The 18,532-nt window shown below is 36.8% G+C and overlaps 2 protein-coding genes across 10 annotated transcripts in view; one reads left to right on the top strand and one right to left on the bottom strand.

The window, feature by feature from the left end:
* Positions 1 to 14,828, bottom strand: part of CADM3 (cell adhesion molecule 3) — a 58,113-nt gene extending 43,285 nt beyond the window's left edge. For 2 of the 3 annotated variants that reach the window (XM_074262265.1, XM_074262263.1), the window contains exons 1-2: positions 14,678 to 14,828; positions 1,759 to 1,837 (exon numbers count right to left, since the gene is read on the bottom strand). The gene's annotated coding sequence lies outside the window, so the exon portion shown is untranslated. The remainder of the gene's footprint in view (positions 1 to 1,758; positions 1,838 to 14,677) is intronic. The other variant, XM_074262266.1, reaches the window with a different exon arrangement.
* The window catches only part of LOC141539447 (olfactory receptor 6N1), a 248,797-nt gene that overhangs the window by 3,458 nt on the left and 226,807 nt on the right, over positions 1 to 18,532 (top strand). For 6 of the 7 annotated variants that reach the window (XR_012481300.1, XM_074262262.1, XM_074262261.1 and 3 more), the window contains exons 1-3: positions 15,279 to 16,365; positions 16,467 to 16,588; positions 18,191 to 18,288. The gene's annotated coding sequence lies outside the window, so the exon portion shown is untranslated. Of the gene's footprint in view, positions 1 to 14,368; positions 14,487 to 15,278; positions 16,366 to 16,466; positions 16,589 to 18,190; positions 18,289 to 18,532 lie in introns of those variants that run through there. The other variant, XM_074262256.1, reaches the window with a different exon arrangement.

The following is an 18,532-nucleotide window of genomic DNA, read 5'->3' as shown; positions in this document are numbered from 1 at the left end:
TTAGATCTAAAATCTAGAAGTTTTTTTCCTCATTTCCTTCAAGATCCTACCAAGATCTATCATCTTTGATTAGATATTTATGGATTGATCTAGACAAAGAAAAAAAGCTTTTTTTTACTCTGCCCATAAAGGAGGCATCCATGGAAAAAACCTAGTGGAAATAATACTATACTGTACTTTGAATCAGAAGTCCTGGGTCAGATAGATGCTAGTGAATGGGTCTTGGGTAAGTCTTTTATTTTCCTGAAGCTTCAGTTTTTTCATCTGTAAATTGGGGGGAAATAGCATTTGTCCTTCCCATCCCATAAGATTTTTGTGAAGAGAGCCTTCTGTTAACTGAATTGCTATGTTTGATTATTGAATTATTATTCATGCTGAGTCAAATAATGTCCAAGGGCCTTTCCTAGTTCAAACAAACAAACAAACAAACAAACCCTATATTCTGCATGCTTTCCAGGGTGGAAATCTAGGGATGGGATCTAGATCAGGCTGTCCTGTGAGACTGCAATACATAGGTTGTTACAGTAGGAAAAAGGAAAAGGCAGGCTTTGGCTCTTTGATCCCCCTAATCCACTGGGCACGCCAGGATAGCTGGGGGTGTGGAATGTGGTATTGGTGCTGGTTCAATGCCAGTCACTGCTGTGTAGGCGCTGGGCATTCCTTCCCCACGCTGCACAGCAGGGACAGGGAGAGATCTTAGGTGGAGTGGGAAGGAATAATAATAATAGCTTTCATTTTTATAACATTTTATAGTTACCAAGTATTACATAAACGATCTCATTTGATATACACAACAATTTTATGAGGCAGGTAACAAAAGTATTGTCACATTCATCTTAAAAATTGGGAAACGAAGTTCAGAGAGAATGAAATTACTTGCCAGAAGTCATACATCTAGAATGGGGCAGAAATAGAATTTGAATCCAGGCCTTCTGACTTTAAGCTGGCATTCATTGGATGATGCCATACTAGCGATAATTGATATTAACATTTTGTTTACTTGACAGGGTTGTTGTAATGAAAGTCCTCTGCAAACTTTAAAGCATCATCTAACCATAAGCTATTGTTATTATTAAACCCTTATGGTTAGGGGTATGCCGTTTTCTTATTTATCTGTCTACCATCACTCCAATGACCTTTGTTAACTGAATCCCTCAAGGGATAGACATGGGCAGCTATTCACACACAAAGGGCTTCTTTTGGACATCAAATTCAACTTGCATATTTTATAAGGGCAGAGAGCAAATAAATGCTCTCTTCCCTTATCATAGCCTAAAAGGTTGGTCAGGCCCCAGCTTAGCTCCAGGGGTATAAGACTACTCTAGGAGAACTTCAAAAGTTCAGTCCCCTTGACTATTTATTTATCCATTTGTTTGTTTGTTAATTCATTTCTTCATTTGTTCATTCACTTATTTATTTATTTATTCATCTACTTGTTTATTTATTTAGCTATCTATTGATTGATTTATTCATTGATTTATTTTTCCAGGGGAAGACCCTGAGGTCTAAAATGTTGAAGTGTCCTGCTTCGGATCACATGGCTAGTACTATGGATGGGATTTGATTCCATATTTTCTGAATTACAAATCTAGATAGCTTTTACCTAGGATTTTATGTCCACCATTCTGCCTTTATAACTCCTAAAATGAAACAGAATTGAGGGGTAATGTAAGGACTTTAAGACAAAAAATTTATCCATATGGGACAACTAGATGGTACAGTGGATAGAATGCCAGACCTAAAATCAGGAAGACTTACCTTCTGGAGTTCAAATCTGACCTCAGACAGTTATTAAGTCTGTGATCCTGGGAAGTCCTGTTTGCCCCAGTTTTGTCATCTGTAAAATGAGATGGAGAAGCAAGGGACAAACTATTCTACCATTTTTGCCAAGAAAATCCCAAATGGGGTCATGAAGAATAGGACATGACTGAACAATGGAAACAATAATGGTACATGTATACAAAGTATAACATTTAGATCTGGGAAAGGACTCTAAGAATCCAGCTCCTTCATTTTACAAATAAGACTTACAAATGTGGTAACTTACACAAGGTAATTTTTATTCAGAATCATAAGACAAATAAATCTTTTGATTAAAATCGTTGGGGGGGGGGCTGGGCAGCTAGGTGACACAGTGGATAGAGCACCAGCCCTGAAGTCAGGAGTACCTGAGTTCAAATCTGACCTCAGACACTTAACACCTCCTAGCTGTGTGACCCTAGGCAAGTCACTTAACTCCAATTGCCTCAGCAAAAAAATAAAAACAAGCAAACAAACAAAATCATTGGGGAAGGGGCATTTGCCACCATAGCCCAGCTACTTCTCACAGAACAGATATATTCAGATTGATAGTTTGGGACATGATAATGCACAAACATACATAGAAATATAAATTCTTATCTGGCTAGAAAACCTACATACTTATTTCCAAGCAGTTTTAGAAATTAACAGTTACTTAATATATTCATATATGCATGTACACATATGTAAAGGTATGCATTTATATATATATATAAGCATATTTATAAACACAAAACCCATGAAGATTTATACACAGATGTGTATTTTGTCATGTGTCTATGTATATGTGCGTATATATACATACATATGTGTATATATATATATATATATATATATATATATATATATATATATACACCTCACACATCAACATAGGACACTTCTCCATCCAAAATATACACATCTTGCATAGATATGATTAGAAATGTAGGGTGACTGATTTTTAAAAGGAATGTGATTTTTTAAAAAAATGCCTGAATTAACATATCTCCCTGGGGGAAAGGAGTGTTGTCCTTTTCACAGTCATCATCTTGAAAACCTATATTATTATTTCAAACATTTCTGATTCTCAGGGAGTATTTAGGAAACTGTTCTAAGAATTGACATTAAAATTTCCATACACTCCTTTGAATATACCCTCCCTGCTAACAAATCTTCATCTCCTGAAAGGATTTCATTTTTTTTTTTTTGGAATCAGCCAAAAGAGCCAAAAGACAGGCCAGAACATTTGATCTTAGATGTTAGATGTTAAAGGGTGAAAAATACCTAAGGCTTGGATCAGGATATCTATACATGAATGCCTAATCTTTCATTTAGTATCTCTGAAACGTTATACCAACCTATCAGAGCTTCTGTTTTCCTTGGGCCAACCACAACAGGACTCAGTTTCTACATTTATAAAATAAGGATATTTGATTAGATAATCCATCCAGCTTTACTTTCTGATTTTAAGTGTTAGTCCATTTTATTAGGGCAACTAGGTGGCTCAGAGAATAGAGTTCTAGATCTGTCATCAGAAAGACTTCAAATATGGTTTCAGATTCTTTCTACCTATATGACCATAGACAAATCACTTAACAATGTTTTCTTCAATTTCCCCATCTATAAACTGAGTTGGAGGAAGAAATGAAAACCACTCCAGTATTTTTGCCAAGAAAACCCCAAATGGAGTCACGAAAAATTGGACACACCTGAGCAGCAACATCATTTTGTTGAAAAACACAAACACACTCCTGGCCTCACCTCATGCACCCCAGCACACACATTTGTGAGACTGGATATGGACACATGCATACACATGACTGATGCACACAGGCAAAAAATCATCCTTATGTTATCTGCACACACACAGACCACATTATTGAATGAGGGCCCAGGGAGTGCGTGTATTGTCTTGGATCCTATGGGGAATATAGAGATAACATTCAAAGCATAGTTATAGAGCCCGAGCTTATGATCCCAAACCTCACAGCAGAGATGCCAGAACACAATGCAGATGTTGCTATGGGATTCAGAAAGACCTCAAACCACATTTCTTGCTTATATCTCCAGCTGGGAATCACATACTTCTTTTTAGGAGATAAGTCTGACCTTCTGAGAAAGGGATCTGAAACTGTAGGGTCAAGAGTCAAGGTCCTTAATTTCCCACAACTATCCCCTTTCAGGGGTTCATGAGGGGCAAGGCCGTTTCTTGTTAGAGCATCCTCCTGTCAATGGCACCTGTTACCCAGCATATCTCCATGGAAACCAGCAGGGGGGTTAACTCCAGGGCAGGCAGAAGAGAGAAAGGAACAGGGATGTAAGTGAGCATATTTGGTGGGGGACAGACAGGTTGAGGCTATGGAAGAGAGGGACAAGAAAAGAAATAGTGGCAGAGTTCAGAGCCTTGTTTTGGCTTGGGTCTATAAGTTTTGGGTGCTCTCTGCTGGTGCTAGGGAGCATTGCAGGCACAGACCATGAAGCATCTCACAGAATCAGTGGTTCTCAAAGCCAAGACACCTGTACAAGTAGTTCACCTTGCCATTCCTTCTGTCCCTTTCTAAACCATATATCATGAAATTCAGAGAAACGTGTTCATGAATGAAGCTATGGTAGAGTGTAAGGAATCCTGTCAGCAAAAGATATGGGTTAGAGTTCTTATTTTGACACTTTAAATTCCAAAGAATATTGAATATTAAGTCAGCAACATGAAATAAACTATGTTGGATAATGAGAATACAAAAAATGAAAATGAAACAATTCTTTGTATGAAACAGTTTACATTCTAGAGTGTGGTGGAAAGGAATGTATCTGGTACATGTGTATAGATATGTAAATTTAAGATTTCATAGAAGTTGTGACATCTGAATTTAGCTATTAAAAAAGATAAAAATTTTGAAAGGGCAGTGATGTATATAGGGAGTTGATTTGGAGGACAGCTTGGACAAATGTCTAAGAAATGGAATGTTGAGTTTAGGCAATAGCTGTGTGCCAGGTTGGCTGGACCAAACTCAAAGTTGGAAGGATTCTCAGAAGCCACCTAAGTGAACCTGTATCTGAACAAGAATCTCCTTGACAATATAAATCAGTAAGCAAGCCTTTGCTTAAAGACTTCTTGAGAGGGGAAACTCACTAATTTTTAAGGTATCCCATTCTATTTTTGGATAGTATAATTTGTTAGAAAGGTTTTCACCAAAAAGCCTGAATCTGCCTTTCTGCAACTTTTCTCTGGGGCCAAGAAGAACAAGTTCTGTTCCTCTTTCTAATGACAAACCCTTTTGATTCAAAATGGGTTTCCTACTGTCACTCTCAATGCCAAAGCTTCTCTTCTTCAGGTTAAATTCACTCAGTTTCTTCACATAATCCTTATATGGCATGCTTAATTATATTGTTCCCTCTACTTCAGGGACAGGCTGGAACCACTTTGTGAGAGAAAGCAATTGAGAGAAGCTTACTGTTAAAATTTCGGTGTGAGCATTTATATATTAGAAATTGACAAAGGCTATTAAACATGGCTTGGCTTATCATTTAGTTGATTGTTTAGGTTTAATAAATGATAGAGAAAATGTCAATAATGCAGATTAAATTTAAACTTTTTTTGGAGTTCATATTGGTATACCTTTATTAGCATATTCCTGTTCCAATTTCTTTCCTTGCAGTCACTTCTCAATTCTTTGCCATCTGTGCTTCTGACCTCATATTAAGGCAGCTAGATGGCACAGTGGATACAGTGCCAGGCCTGCAGTCAGGATGACTCATCTCCCGGAGTTTAGCTCTGACCTCAGACACTTACTAGTTATGTGACCCTAGACAAGTCACTGAACCCTGTTTTCCTTAGTTTCCTCATCTGTAAAATGGGCTAGGGAAGAAAATGGCAAACTTCTCCAGTATCTTTGCCAAACCTCAGATGGGATCATAAAGAATCATATTGAAGAGTAATTGACCAGCAATGTCAAAAGTCTGGCTTCATTTTCTAACTGAAAGTACTCCTTGTAGAGTTATCATTTAACAAAGCTGATTACACTTCTCTCTTCTTTTTTATTTCCTTCCCCATTCATACTTTATTACCATTCCATTTTATTTAACATGGTTGGTCCTTTCCTCCTAAATCCTTTTTTTTCTTTGTGTTTTTATTAAGACTGATCTCTAATATCATAAGTTTCACCCTCCTTCCCCAACTGCAGATATTTCCAAGGCTCTGTCCTGGGTTCTCTTTTCATTTCTTTTTTTTATTATAGCTTTTTACTTACAAGACATATGCATGGTTAATTTTTCAGCATTGACAATTGCAAAACCTTTTGTTCCCTTTCCCCTCCTTCCTCCCACCCCTTCCCCAGATGGCAGGTTGACTAATACATGTTACATATGTTAAAATATAAATTAAATATAATTTATGTATACATGCCCAAACAGTTATTTTGCTGTACAAAAAGAATCGGACTTTCAAACAGTATACAATTAGCCTGTGAAGGAAATAAAAAATGCAGGCGGACAAAAATAGAGGGATTGGGAATTCTATGTAGTGATTCATAGTCATCTCCCAGAGTTCTTTTGCTGGGCATAACTGGTTCAGTTCATTACTGTTCTATTGGACCTGATTTGATTTATCTCATTGTTGAAGAAGGCCACGTCCATCAGAAGTGATCATCATATAGTATTGTTATTGAAGTGTATAATGATCTCCTGGTCCTGCTCATTTCACTCAGCCTCAGTTCATGTAAGTCTCTCCAAGCCTCTCTGTATTCATCCTGCTGGTCATTTCTTACAGAATAATAATATTCCATAATATTCATATACCACAATTTATTCAGCCATTCTCCAGTTGATGGACATCCACTCAATTTCCAGTTTCTGGCCACACAAAGAGGGCTGCCACAAATATTCTTGCACAAATAGGTCCCTTTCCCCTCTTTAAAATCTCTTTGGGATTATAAGCCCAGTAGTAACACTGCTGGATCAAAGAGTATGCACAGTTTGATAACTTTTTGAGCATAGTTCCAAATTGCTCTCCAGAATGGCTGGATGTATTCATAATTCCACCAACAATGTATCAGTGTCCTAGTTTTCCCATATCCCCTCCAACTTTTCGCATTATCTTTCCCTGCCATTCTAGCCAATCTGAAAGGTGTGTAGTGGTTTTTTCATTTCTTTTAAAAATCTATTTTTGGTCATTTCATGTTTTTTTTTTTGTAACTCAGAGATTTATATTTCATTCTATGGGTTATCTCTTGAACTTCTATCCTACAATATCCACTACCTATTGGAATTGCAAACTAAATGTCTTTATGATCCCATCTGAAAGTTGACATGTCAAAAACAGAATTCATTATCTCTATCCTCAAATCCAATCCTCTACCACACTTCCCTATTTCTATTGCAGGCAGTATCATTCTTCCAATCTCCAAGCTTATAAACCCAGAATTATCCTCACCTCTTCCTTTTACTTATCCAATTGGTTTTAAAATCTTAATGTTTCTGTTGCCACAATATCTCCCTACTTGCAAAGCCACCACCTTAGTTCAAGTTTATAGTACTTCTCATCTGGACTGTTCCAATGGCCTTCCAATTAGGCTCCCTGCCCCAAGGCTTTCCCTATATAGCTTTCAAAGCAATTCCCATAACACCTACATTCAATAAATGCCAGTAATTTTCTATCACCTCTTAAGTCAAATATAAACTCCTCTAGTTGCACAGCCTGGCTCTAATCTTTCTTTCCCCCATAATTATGCATTATTCAGCTTCCTGTACTCTATAGATCATCTAAATAGATCTTTCCTCTATTCCCTAACATACAAAACTCTCATCTCCTATTCCCATGTCACTGGCTGACTCCTATACCTGGAATGGAGGATACCACCTATGAAAACAGGAAATAGTCTTAGCAAGCCCATTTAATAAATTATATAACTTCCAGAGAAGGACAACCAAATATATATATATATATATATATATATATATATATATATATATATATATATATATATATATATATATAATTTTAGATCTAAGAAAACAATATAAGCTTTGACTAGGCCAAATTCTGTTTTGGATGTGTAATGCCTATGGAAAACATAGTTGGAAATGTTATTGATTTGCTCAAAAATGAAAATGGTGTAGAATCTGAAGTTCTGTGAATCTCTATTATGCACTGAGATGATAAAAGCATGGAAACTGATGAGTTCTCCAAGAGAGTATATAGAAGAGGGAGGGAAGAGAACCCAGCACAGGGACTTGGGGTGTACCATAGTTAGGGAAACAATATATAGGAGTATAGAAGAGTCAGCATAACTTATATAAAGATTTGGATACAGGTTTCTGAAGGGGCTTACTTGAAACAGGAATACATAAATACATCAATATAGGATTTGAATACAGGAAGACCATTTCAGACAGTTACAATTTAATCTTCTGTAAGTTACTTTGAATCTTTGTGGCTCAATATCATTTATAAAATTGGAGAGATGTTGGGCTCAATGATGTACAAGGTCCTTACCAACTCTCAGCTATGATCTCATGATCCTATGAGGCTAAAAAGGACCATCGAGACAGGAGAAAAAAGAATTAAAATAAAATAGTTTCATGAAATTCAGAGAGTATGTAGGGCATTTAAGGAGAAAGGATGGTCAATATGGTCAAAAACTTTGGAGAAGTCAAGAAGCATAGGGACTGAAAAAAGGCCATAAAATTTGGCAATTTGAAATCATTTCTGCCTTTGAGAATATAAGTTTTATTTGAAAAATGAAATTGAAATCCAGAATGAGAAGAGTTGAAAAAGGAAAAGAGAGGAATTGGAAGAAGTTCTACATTTTGTAGAAGTTTTGCTTTGAGAGGTAAAAATGATATAAAATGGTAGCTTGAGGATATAAGAGGGTAAAAACAAAGTTTTTTAAAGGATATGTGAGACTTGGGAATGTTTGCTAGCAACAGGGAAAGAACCAGTATATGGGACAAATTGTAGATTCAAAACATGGGAAATGATTGCAGGTAGTAGTAATCATTCAAAAGAGATTGGAAATGAGATTGAAGAAACAAGTAGAAATGTTGACCTTGGAGAGGAGAAGAATCATTTCTTCATCAGAGACTGGAGTAAAGGAGAAAAAAATAGAGGATGACATCACAAGTATTTAAGATATACAGTAAAGTGAAGGAGGAGCTTATAGAAAATTGCCTCTCTTTTCTCGGTTAAAGTATGAGCTGACTTACTTTGCTGTTGGTGTGGGAAGTTTGAGAGAAGAGGTTTGGATTAGTTGATTGGGGAATATGATAGTAAGTCAATAATGTTTATAAAGTACTTCGTAAATTTTAAAGTACTACAAAATGTCATCTATTATTATTACCATTATAAATAGTAAATGTTTCAATATTTCAATACTTCAGGGATTAGTAATCTTATTGATGTGGATATTTTCTCTAGTAACATAGATGGAAATCCCCCTACTTGAGCAGATCTTAATATTTTTGTGGATGGTTTTTGAGAGTTGCTGGAGCCAAAATATCCATTGCCCTTTGGCCAATCTGATGATGAGCCATTCTTAATTTAGCCAAGAGGGCTTTTGGACAATAAATACCATTTATTATCATCTGGTCTATCAGTTTCATCATTGGAAAATTCTTCCTTAAAACTCAACAAAGGCACTTGATGCAGTTTAATGTTGTTTCCTCTTGTGCAGCCCTCAGTTGTAATAGAGGACAGCTATTTATCAGCCTCTGTGTAATAATCCTCTAGAGACTTGAAGACTGTCATTAAGTTGCCCCTCAATCTGCTGTTGTTCAGGCAAAACAATCGCAGTTCCTTAACCTTCCTCCAACCTTTTCACCATTTCTGTGTCTCTTCCCTGAACCTTTTCTCTTAGGTAGCTGAGCCCAGAATAGCTCACATTTTTATAGCCATTTACAGCCTATTGAGTACTATACTCACAACAACACTGAGAAATAGTTAAGAGAGGTGTTGTTATTTATGTTTACAGATGAGGAAGGCAAGTCTCAGAGAAGTTATGTGGCTTACCAAAGTTTACTAGTGGATGATATTAGAACTCAAAACTAGATCTGTTAACTTCAGAGCTTTTCCAATAATGCTACATTGAATCCAGAACAGACCCCAGGAATTAGACAAAACTGAAGACTATATGCCCAATAGACAGCTAGGTAGCAGATTGAATGGAATATTGGACTTGGAGTCAAGTGAGCCTTAGTTGAAACCAAACTTCATACACTTAGTAGCTGTGTGACTGAGCAGGTCATTTAATTTCAGTCTGCCTCAGTTTCCTTGTGGATAAGACGGAGATAATAAAATATTTACTTTCCAAGGTTTTGCCGTGAAAATCAAATGAGATAAAATTTGTAAAGTGCTTTGCAAATCTTAAAACAGACTCTATAAAAATAAGCTACTATTATTTTTTTTGTATCTTCATAGCATTATACCATTATACTCCATATGTAATTTGCTTGTGACTGATCTTCAAATCCTGCCCCTTTCCAGGCTTGTCATATCGCAGCCTAATGCCTTTTTAGAACTTTCTTCTTTTAAGAGTACCACTTGATGCTTATCCCAAAAGAGCATGATAATTTTGTCAGACATTAAACCAAAGCTGTGTCTAGACAAGAGTTTATGGCCCTCCCTTCCCCTACTGATGTTTGATGTTGCCTTCCCTATGGTCAAGTTATAGATAAGTTTTTAGGGCTTTAATGCTCCTTTTTCTAAATAACTGTATCTAGCTTCAGTGCCTGACTATGAAGGTTTATTGACTATGTACCTTGTCCTGAAGTGCACTTCCTGTGTCTATTTACAGCTTAAAAGCAGCCATGCCCAGTTCTGTACCTAAGTGAGGATTCTATCCCTGCTAATCTGCTGGATGGCTTGTGGAGCCTAGCTCTGTGTCCATTTATAAGATGTCAGGATAGCTCTACAGACCAAGATTTTTTGTCCCATTGTTCCTTTTTGTCAATATCTACCACACTTTATACCTTCTCGTTACTTTACACCTGTGCCACCAGCAGGGGCAGAAACTGTTCTCTGCTGCCCCCATGTGGTCACTCTCACCCCATCCTCACTTGTGATACTCTGCTCCCCCAATGTGGCCACTATATCGTAATGCAATCTGCTTCCAGACTTAAGTTGGTGGCAGCACCCCCCCCCACTTCTTCATTCTTGGATTTTGTAGATTCACAATAGGTAGGGTCTGTGAAAAATCAGTAGTCTATCTTTTACCTTAGCCCAAGCCTGATGATAGAAAAACCTATCCTTCCTTTCTTATGGTGCCCCTTTCTCTGAAGAAAGGATCTTAGAGGTCATATAGCTCAAATCCTTCACTTTACAGATGAGGAAACTGAGGCTCTGCAAGTTAAGAAACCTGAATACCATTATCCAGATAGGCAATAGCAGAGTTGGAATTTAAACCTAGTGTCCTCCAACTCCAAATTCAGCTCTCTTTCCTATGTACCACTCAGTCTTTTCCCCTCGAGATTAAATAATTCCAATGTCTCTAACCTTTCTTCAAAGGTCTTATTTTCTTACATTCATCATCATCTGCCAGACTTGTTATTGAAGTGATTCCTCACTGAGTGGAAAGTTGTATTATCTAGATGACCTCTAAATTCCCTTCTGACTCTAAATTCTATGCTTTCTGGGTCATTTTCCAAAATTCTTCAGCCCTTACTGAAGTTGGAAGGCCCAGCACTAGGTGCTCCCCCCCTTTTACCTAGACAAATACAGACATCCTACTATAATAGGAACCAGATCTCCATCAGTTTATAGGGCACAATTCTACATTGTGCCTTTAAATAATTCTTCCTCCTCCAATAGACTCTTGGCCTTGAGCCCAAGGTATAATCACAGAACCGTAGACACTCAGAGTTGGAAGGGGCAAACTAGTCAGAAGAAGTCATCTAGCTCAACACACCTCTGAATGAGAAATTCCTTTGTCAGAGCTACAACAAATGATCATTTATCTACCTTTTGCCTAAAGACCCCCTGGAAAAGGCAGAAACCACTGCTTTTAGTGACATTCTTTTCCACTTTTGGATAGCCCCTAAAGAAAGATTATGTGGCTTTTGCTTATGGACAAGGAATATTTTTTCTTCCCTACTCAAACTCTGGCAAAAGAGGGAAAACTGGCATGAACTACAGTAGAAAAAAGTAAAATTTTATTTGTGGGTTACTTTGACTTCCCATCTGATGACAAAGACATAAAGAAAACAGATATTCAAAGGAGAAGATAGATGAAGGCAGGGTTAACTATACTTTATAGTCATAAAGGCAATGATATCCTCCTCATCATCATCATCCTCATCAACAGCAGCAGCAGCAGCAGTAGCAATAGCAATAGCAATACTATTTGAGAATTCACTGTAGTGAGTTCTAGTTTTATGGTGAATACAAGGCACTGTGCTAAGCACCAAAGATACAAAGAAATGCAAGACATGATCCCTGTCTGTAAGGACTTTATATTCTAATGGGGAAAACAATGCACAAATAATCTTATAAATACAAGATGTATTTTAGAATATAAATAGGCACTAATATCAGAGTGAAGTCTTTTTTAATTTCTTTTTTTCTTGTCAAATAATTAGAGTTAAGTGACTTGCCCATGATCACACAAGCTGGGTTGGATTAAGTTCTTGGTGTAGGATTTGAATTCAGGTCCTCCTGACTCCAAGGCATGAGCTTTATCCAAAGTGCCATTTAGCTGCCCCTGTGAAGTTGTTAGGAGTACGAGGAAGCAAAGGGCGATAGAAAGTTATCTTTTAGAATGGAAGATTTAGACTGATTCTTGAAGGAGGCTAAGAAAACCAGGAATTAGAAGTGAAGGAGGAAAAAAATTCAAGGAATGGATGACAACCATTTAAAAGTCAGAGTAGGAATGTCATATGCAAGAAACAGTCCCTGAATCATAAGCTACGTGGAAGTGAGTGAAATAAAAATAAAACAAAACTAACAAAAAAGGTTGGAAGGATCCAGGCTGTGAAAGGATTTTATATTTGATAGTGGACATAACAGGGAGTCATTGAAGTTGAATGAGGAAGGGTAGGAAGATCACGTTGGTACCCAGGGGAGATTGTCTGGACAGAGAAATGACTTAAGGTAAAAGATCAACTAGCAGGATATTATAAGAGGCTACTTGTGAGGTGAAGAAGGCCTCCACTAATGATAGGTGTACATGTAAAGAGATAAGTAGTGTTGTAAGGTATGGAAACAGATTGGCTATGTCTGGCAAAATATGAATGAAGAGTTAAGAATGACACTGATGATGCAAGCTTGGGTGAAGGGAAGAATGGTGGTGCTGTGTGATAAAGAAGACGGAAAATGGGGAAAGTTTGGAAGGAAGGAAAATTATTTCTATTTTATTCATGTAGAGTTTGAGATATATATGGGACATCCTGTTTGTGATATCCAATAGGCAATTGGGGATATGATAGTGGAAGTCAAAATAGAGTGCAGGATAGGTAGGAGTACATGGGACAGTGGGACTTAAGGAATGGCAGTCAGTGATGGTTTTGGAAAAAAAGAGGGGCAAGAAATATGCCATTTCTGGTGATGACTAGGGAATACTTTATGCAAAGGTTTGGAGGCAAGAATGAGAAGGGTAGGAAACACAATAGGGTTCTGAGAATGGGAAAAATATCAATAAAATAATAAGTTACTGAAGTCTGGGCTTTTAGAAAGCTCATCCCTAATACTACCACTGCTGTTTTTAAAGTACTTATCCTTTTTTTGTCCTCTTGATAGACACATTGTCCCACTGGTCATGCTACTGTACACTGGCTCTCCAGTTTGTGTCTCTTCACCTGACTCTTAGCTTTAGCTGCTTCCTCTAGAAGTGTGCCATCTTTAGGTCACTGCACTTCTACTTTTTCTGCCTTTCTATTCTTCTATTCTGACCCCTCTTCAGATTCTGAATATGTCCTTTAAGACAGATAGACTTTTGGGCAGTTGGACTAAACTTGTATATGGACAAATTATAGCAACAATAATAGCCATGTATATTTTTACAAGGGTTTTGTTTTTATTCTATTCATTGGGACAGTAAGGGAGAGAAAAAAATACTTGTTAAATAGAAATAAGTAATAAAAATAAGATCTAGCATTTGTATGGCTCTTTAAGGTTTACAAAATATTTTATTTTTTAAAAAATATTTTATTTTAAATTTATGGAGTAAAACAAACATTTACATAAAACAATACAATAAGAAAGATGATGGCACATGAAACTGCAAATCTACTATGTACAAGTTGATATTCTTTTCAAATATAAAACAAAATTATCATGTAATTCCCCCTTCCCTTTTTTCTTCCCTATTCTTCCTCCCACCATGACTTTCATTAGTTGCAAATAGATACACGTGTACATCCAAACACACACATGTATATGTGTAGATATTTTTATCTGTATACATCTTTATATGTGAAATTATTTTATATATAACTATTTATCAGTATTTTTTCTGGATGCAAATAGCATCTTTTTTCATAATGTCTTTTATATTTAATTTGGATACATATAATAATCAAGATGACTTATTTACTCAAAGTTATGTTTAAAACAACATTGGTGTTACTGTACAATGTTCTCTTGGTTCTGCTCATTTTGTAGTAAGATCAGGTATGAAACAAGGATACCTACTGTCACCAATATAATTCAACATCGTTTTGGAAATCCTAGCAATAGTAAGAAGAAAATAGAAATAGAAAGATTCAGAATATGGATTAAGGTAACCAAACGTCCTCTCTATCTTTGTCTCTGTCTTTCTTGTCTTTATGTGTGTGTGCCTCCCTATTTCTGTCTCTCTCTCTCTTCTTAGGAAAGTACTTTAAGTAGGTTTTTTTGTCCTCACAAGAGACTTGTGAGGGTGCTATTATTATCCCTACTTTACAGATGGTAAGACTGAGTTAAATGACTTACCCTTAGACACACAGTTAGTGTTTGGAATAGGATTTGAAGTCTTGAGTTTCTTGACTCAGAGGCTAGCCCACTGTATCACCAAACTGCTTCTTCTCTTTCTAAAAGATTGACCCTTCCTTGTCTACAGAGAGACTGTTCACCTCTAGGATTTATAGACTAATTCTATATAAAGACAGATTGACTGTTTAAACACAAAGTGACGCTGGATAGGGAAAACACAGCCTTTTGTTTGGAGTGACTGACGCTTGTGTAAGGGCAGATTGACCTTGAATAAAGACAGACTGATCCCTATCCCTGAGTGCCTTTATAATGCCTGCTTTATTTACTCTTTTCAACCATCTCAGGACATCAGATAAAATAGAAACTCGGTTTAAGGTGGTAAACATAGTAAAGAAAGTCACATTTGCAGAATTGTCCACTTACTTAAACTTACTTAAAGTTCCTAACTTTCCAACTTTATGGTTTCTGGCCCTTTAAGGCCTGAGGGGTGGGGGTGAGGTGGGGGGAGCCCACTGTGGATCAGTGAAGATTAAAGAGCCAGGCTACCAGCCTGTCCCCATGGTAACTTGATGCCATGGGGACTGCTTAGGCCCCATGTGGGGCCTCTTGTTCCTGCAGCCAGGGGAGCATAAAGTCCCAGCTGAAGAAAAATACAAGGAAATGAAGTAAGGAGTAGAGTTAGGAAGAGTATAGGCTGCCCAGTAGATGAACTAAGGAAAGGACTAGACCAGAATCATGGGACTAAATGAAGCAAGGGGAAGAAGATTCTAGACAACAAGTGTTACAGTAACAGGGAATAAAGGGGGGTCCAGAGAACAAGGGAAAATGGTGAGTGAAATAGACAAGGAGATGCTCTTAAAGCTTTTTTATTTCCTTTTAGGTGGAGGCAAAAGAAATCAACTGCCCTAAGAAATTGGAAATTAATTTAAAACTATATGAAAGATTGAAGGGACCTAAGGGAGGAGGGGACTTTTAGGGTCTAGACTGCTTAAATATCCAAGGGGATAATGATTGAAGGGACAAGGACAGAAAAATAGTATGGGTTGGTAGTCTATGGATGTTGGGAACCAAGAAGGAAACTTGGATAGATTCCAATTTCCAAGGAATTGGGAATAGATAGGAATAGGGTCTAAGATGGTTGGAGACCAAGAAGGGTAGGAAGTGGATGGGGAATTAGGGCTGAACAGGCTCCAGAATAGTTTGAAGAATATAAGGGAGAGAAAAAAATAAAAGAAGATGGGAGCAGAAGAGAAAAGTACTTTGGGGGTATAACTATAATGATCAAGGGAGATGGAAATTTAGGAGTAAGGGAAGAAATAAAGAGACAGGTAGAGGGAGGAAAAGTAACAAGATAGGATTGAAGATTTATAAATGAATGCATCATAAGGGATGTGTGTTATATTTAGGAGCTGTAGTTTAAAGGGGCCCAGATCTCCGATGACAGAAAGAGAGGGACTGAGAGGAACAGGTATGAATTAGGAGATTGAAGATAGAATGTGATTTTGCTGTTTGTGGACCTGATGATACTGGGAGAAAGTTTTCTTTCAGATTACTTCATAGAACTGTGGGAATTGACAGTGAACTTCGCCTTCCTTCTGGAGCCATTTTTAATTTTAGAAGGTCAGGCTCTCATTCTACAATTGAAGTTAATCCAGCCTACTCCTTAAGGAAATTCTCAGAGGACTGAGGTGAGAGCTCTTAGCAATCCACTATGGGAAACTCTGAGTAGCTTTTACAAGGAGAGAAATGATTTGAGTTGGAGATTGCATTCTTTCTTCTTCTTTCAAAGCTGGAGGGTTCATACTAAACTACCCCAAGGAGGACAGGCACTCTGGGCTCCATTGGGTTTATACTGGTCCCAGGAGGTTCAATTCTTCAGTCCATGGCTGATGGATCTGGATATGCTTGCAGGTAGGTTTGGAGAAAGCTAGAAAGAATTAAGCAAGACTGAAATAAATGTAAAGTGACTTCTAGAGGAGAGGGAAGGTCAAGGTACCATTAACTATATATCAGTTGTAGTATAAAGTATATTCAGTTGATTTATCCTTTCACATCCTGTCAGCTTCTTCTCAGCTCCTGCTCATTAATAAACCAATGTATCTGGTGGAGCATGTCTTGAACATTGATAGGACTCATAGTCATGGTGTTCATTGAGTAGTCAAATGAAGGCATTGTTTTGTTTTCTATTTGTTTACAAAAAACTTATTGGGAATTAGGGTACATAATCTAGGTCTTTAAATATCAAATCAAGCATTATTTTATGGAAGATCAATTTTTCATACTATAGTTGGTACCAGAGGACAGACGTAAGCCAAATGCATAGGAGTGTGCCTCAGAAGGGTTTTTGAGTAGGCTTTGGCTACACAACATTTAATGTCCCTTCAAATCTAGAATTATATTATACCATCATATCCTTATAGAGAAAATGGAGATATGTGAAATAGGTAGTATGTCAATTCCAAATTGATCATGTAACTAAACTCACACAGATTGCTGTTAACATGGAGTGGCTTGGTAATATTCTTGGTAATATACTGTATAACATTTTAATCAAAAAGTTGAATGAAAGCAATGACATCTAATTAGTAAGCCAACAGACAGTTATTTAGCTCTTTCTATATATTGGACTCTATATTAAATGCTAGAAATGCAAACAAAGCTAAAACATTCTCCCTGTCCTGAAGAAGCTCACATTCTAATCAAATTTGCAGGTGATGCACAACTAGAGATATTATTAATATTATGAATATTGTGAGATTCAAATGAAATAATAGATTAAACTCATTTTGTAAACTTTAAAATGCAATGTAAATGGCAGCTGCTATTATTATTATTATTATTATTATTATTATTATTATTATCCTATAGTGATGATTTAATTCCCTGAATTTTCTACTATCCTCATGTTCAAGCAATATTTATAGAGTGATAGAGGAGTATGCTGGTTAATGATGAACAGTCAGTTTTGGAGAAATAATGTGGACACACTTTTAAATTTAGCCTTTTTGATTAATATCTCTTAAGTCTATACAAAAAACAAAATAATAAATCAAGCACTGACATATAGATATGCTAATTTGGGGGTATAAATGCTTATATTCAGTATTTAACAATTGGCTTTTGCAAACTGGTTAGAGTTGACTCTAGCATACCCCTTGCTAACATATTGTATGACACTGAAAAAGACCTTGACAGGTTAGAATTGTAGGTCATATCTACTGTAATAAGTTGAAATTTAAAAGAATAAATATAAAGGTTGTAGTTGGATTAAGGAAAAAAATAAACAAAACTTCATAAGTAGAGAATGTGAGAGACCCAGCTAGGTATATAATTAAGGTAAAAAAATGATATGGGAATTTCAGTGGACTACTGGCCCAATGTGAGCAGTATGACAACCAAAACAACAAAAATGACAGGAGTGTCTGAAACGAAAGAGGTGATAATTCTGCCAAAACACTTTTTTCACTAGACCCCTTCTTGGGTATTATGTCTATTTTGGATGCCACACTTTAGGAGATACACTTACAGACTGGGACAAATACAGTGGACAGAGAACAGAATGTTAAGAAAATTGAAGATCATCTATATGAAGGTCATAGGAACCAAGGAAGGTAAGCCAGAAGAAGGATAGTTTGGAGAGAACTGTGAGTGTGAAAATTATCTTCATGTATTTGAAGAACTGTTAGATTTATTTGTTGTGCCCCTAAAAAACAAAATCCAACCCTTTCTTCTGGGTAAGTTTTATGGCCAAGGGTTTCACTGGAGCCTTATACTCAACTATAGCCCTGGGATGAGAAGACTGGACATCATTTGGGAAGGGTAGACCATGGAACATTCCAGCTACTGGGATTGATT

The sequence above is a fragment of the Sminthopsis crassicaudata genome, chromosome 4 (assembly GCF_048593235.1).
Source record: "Sminthopsis crassicaudata isolate SCR6 chromosome 4, ASM4859323v1, whole genome shotgun sequence".
Lineage (NCBI taxonomy): Eukaryota > Metazoa > Chordata > Mammalia > Dasyuromorphia > Dasyuridae > Sminthopsis > Sminthopsis crassicaudata.
This window is presented reverse-complemented; position numbering and strand designations above follow the sequence as displayed.